The sequence below is a fragment of the Microcebus murinus genome, chromosome 3, assembly GCF_040939455.1.
Source record: "Microcebus murinus isolate Inina chromosome 3, M.murinus_Inina_mat1.0, whole genome shotgun sequence".
Lineage (NCBI taxonomy): Eukaryota > Metazoa > Chordata > Mammalia > Primates > Cheirogaleidae > Microcebus > Microcebus murinus.
In genome coordinates this window covers 3,580,744-3,584,679 of record NC_134106.1, presented here as the reverse complement: position 1 = coordinate 3,584,679, position 3,936 = coordinate 3,580,744, and the positions used below count along the sequence as shown (strand labels likewise).

The 3,936-nt window shown below is 37.8% G+C and overlaps 1 pseudogene; it reads right to left on the bottom strand.

The window, feature by feature from the left end:
• Positions 1 to 2,163: 2,163 nt before the first annotated feature.
• LOC105885967 (large ribosomal subunit protein eL33 pseudogene) lies at positions 2,164 to 2,587 on the bottom strand (annotated as a pseudogene).
• Positions 2,588 to 3,936: the final 1,349 nt, after the last annotated feature.

Genomic DNA, 3,936 nt, shown 5'->3' with positions numbered 1-3,936 from the left:
GGATGTGTTAATTTTTTTAAGTACAGTACAACAATCTACATTTATTCAAATATAGTTAAGTCGTCTTCTTCTGGAACAGCATCCTAACTCTCCAAACCCCAAATTCCATCCTGAATTTCTTAGGACTCTATTTCCTTAGAACCACTGGCCCCAGTCTCTCCTGTCGAACACTGGAGCTCTCATGGGGCAGATGAGAAGGGCTGCTTATCATCTTTACCGCTCCGGAACGAAATGCACGGGTTGTGCAGATGCGCTGTGTAGCCACGCCTGTCACTAGGGCTTATTTTCGGGGTAGGGCTTATACTGTGCAAATGCTTAGAAATCCTGCTGGGACTTATTTTATGGGTAGGTCTTATTTTCAGGGAAACACGGTATTAAAATAATGATATAGTAATTCGTAATTTTAATATAGCAATCATCAGACCTTATGGTTCTTTTGAATAGAAACAAAAGCTTTCCCTTTAATGCAGAGTTACTGGCTTTATTGACCAGCATCAGATATTGTGAAAAGAATGGCAACTGTTTAAATTCAGAAAGCTGCAAAAGCTACATTTTTACCATTAAGGAAATTGCACTCAGAATGCAAAAGAAAGTACAGGCAAGTGTAATCAATACTGGGGATCTAATTTGACTAAAGAGCTCCATATTTTTGTAGAAACATCTTAATTGGTTATGAAGGAAGAGAGGTTTGTTCCTACTCTATAATAAGATGTACTTAGAATGTGTCTGTCACTTGGGTCTGTGCTACATCCAATCTTTAGCCAAGAATATTTACTTCTAAAATGTGTGTCTTGCAAATGCAGCCTATTTCACAATGGAAAGTATCAACAATATTAGGATGTACTTTTTGTTCAATTTTATCTGCTCGGTAATTTTGTCAAAGAGCGGAATAGTACTTAAGCTACAACTCCCTCTTAAATCAACCCAATGTTCCACATTAACCTGTTACTTGTAAGCCTTACCTCTTTAACTTAAAAAGTATCCATGCATTAAAAATTTACAAACTTGTAAAAATTTGGTCCAACTTCATTTAAAAAGATTTTGAAAGAATATTGAATCTGAAACAATTTTATGCCTCACACGTGACACCGAGTCTAGTGGGATGTTGACAAAGATGATAGAAATGGCGGCACCCGCTTTGCTGTTCAGCACAATTTGCTACGCTCCAGATTTAAAGCCAGAAAACCTAGTTTTGAGCCCCCGCTATGAGATTTACTGGCTGTTTGCCTTGGAGGTTATCTTCTCTAAATTCAAGAGAATAGAGATGGAATTACTGTGAGGTTCAGATGAGCAAATGTATCTGCAGGACTAAGGAAAACCTACTGAGCCACACTGGAGCAGGCAGGCAAGAGGTCCTTGTTCAGCACTTACGTCCCAGTTGAGGGTCCAGGGCTGTAGCTCACGCACCAGTCATTAAGCTTTTGATAATGTTATCACTAAGTCTTAGATGTGTCTCTTACAAACAGCATATTACTAGACTGTGGGAATGAGGATTGGCTCATCTTGGAGATTTTACCCTTTAATAAACAGAGTTCCAGCTCCATGATTGTTTTGTTTGAGTGTTTTTACTGTATATGTCTTTTTTGATGTATATACTCTGGATTTTTTGTCTAATTTATAAGAATGCTATAGCATAAATATTTGCCTCCCCCCTCCCCCCATTCATGTGTTGAAGCCCTGATGTGATGGTATTGGGAGGTGGGGACTTTGGGAGGTAATTAGGGCATAATGGTGGAGCCCCTGAGCCCCCTCTTTCTACCGTGTGAGACTACAGTGAGAAGACAGCTGTCTGCGACCAGGCAGAGGCTCTGCCAGACACGGGATCTTCAGGCACCTTGATCTTGGAGGCCCAGCCTCCAGAACTGTGAGAAACAGACGTCTGTTGTCTAAGCCACCCAGTCTTGGTATCTTGTTATAACAGCCCAAACTGATTAAAATGAAGAATATTAATATTTACCTTTGACTCTTGCAAAAACATTTCCCCAGGGGCAGCAACATAATTGTGAAATGCAGAGCCCTTTGTTCAAAAAGCAGGGGAGGAAAGAGACATTAAAAGTGTTATAACATAAAGCTTTTTTCTTTTTAAAATGTTATTACTTATAAAATGTCATAGAGATAATAGTGACAGATGGATATCAAACTTAAGTTGCAGAAAGAGAAATCTTTTTTTTTTTTTACAAATCCACTTTTATTTATTTACTTTTCATCAGTTTAAATTCTTGAGGGGTACAGCATCACACGGATTCTGTGTCCAATGGCCTTAGCAGGAAGGTTGCTTCGGAATTTGGCACGAACCATGCCACTGTTTCCGTGGGCCTGAGTTACCTTTCCCCAGATTACTCTGGTTTTGTTTGGTTTGCCACCAGGAGTCACTGTGTTGTTCTTTGCTTTGTATACATAAGCACATCTCTTGCCCAAATAGAATTCAGTTTCATCTCGGGAATAAACACCTTCAATTTTAAGAAGAGCTGTGTGCTCTCTTTGGTTCCGGAGACCGCGCTTATAGCCAGCAAAAATGGCCTTCGACCACAGCCTTCCAGACATATTTGCCTTTTAGAAGTCTTGTTCCCAGCAGACCTCCACAGGCTCCAAGATGGCAGAAAGAGCAAACAGAAATCTTTGATGTCATAATTGTATATGTATAATAAAGTAAATATTTGTGCTTTATCAATGTGACAACTTGGTTATAAGGTCTATCTGGTGTAGTTTCCTGCAAATTTACTTTTTAGGCCAACAAAATTTGTGCTATAAGCAATTTAATTTTCAACTGATGGAATTGAAAGTGAGATCAAAAGCAAGACCAACTGCAAGACCTTAAATAATTTTTGATAATTTTTAATGTTGAGAATGATCTTTCTCGTGATGCAACGATTACTGGAGCTGTTAAGAGTATTTTATAGGTTGTGACAAAATCATGATACTTTTCTAAGAAAATATTACAAAATATATATTTTTGTATATATAGAGCCTGACTTTTGTGACACAATTTTTCTAAAAAGATTTAACTCTTCATACAAACCAGACTCATTTAAGTTTTAATTATAAATATAAATGTACACATCCCACTGTTTCTCCTGACCTTTCTTTTAATGCGAAGAGACTGTATAGGAAACTGAAAATAACTTCATGATTGTGTGTAATTTAAAACACCTATGCGTTTTTCCACTATATCTTCATTATAAAGGAAAAATAATTTTAAACCTGCTTTTCTCCTTAATAATTGGTTGACTCAAAGCTTCCTATGAAAATAGGGTTCTTTTCCATGAAATGTGAAATATTTAAATTTTATTTCTGTTTCCAATCCTGTGGCTATTTGCTTTGAAATGCTGAGGCAGTTTTCAAAACTGTAGATTATAAATTTGTCTCTTTATTGTTTTCCATGGATCCATGGGAAGCTGACTTCTGCTGGGGCATTTCCTGTTTCCTTGCACCCCCTGTTATACCCACACCTGCTTCCCATGGCTTTGCAGTCGTTTAGTTGTTAAGGCTTTATGTTTCTGCCAACACGTGCCATTGACTTCTCGTACTCCACCCACGAAAATAAGATTTTAGAAAAGTGTTATGATGGGTAATTCTTTTTCCCCCCCTGAGCTAGTTTTATATGAGTTTTTTGTTTGTTGATCTATTTTCTTTTTTTTTTTTTTTTCTGAACTCTTCTATTCATGTTTATTCTTTTCCACTTATTTATTCTTGCACCAAGCAGATCCACCCCAATACAGCGGTTGTGGGTAGATTCTCTGCGTAGTTTAGATTTGGTCCATTCTCCACGTCTACGGTAGGGTGTGATTTTTCCAGAACATATTTTGGGAGACTGGGGTGACTGTCTCAGCTTTTCAGTTTCTGGAGGCATGTCGGTATGGACAAGTGAAGAAGTATATAAAATAAAAATTGAAAGTGTGGTTTCAATCCCTTGTGGTCTTCTTGCCATTGTTCCCA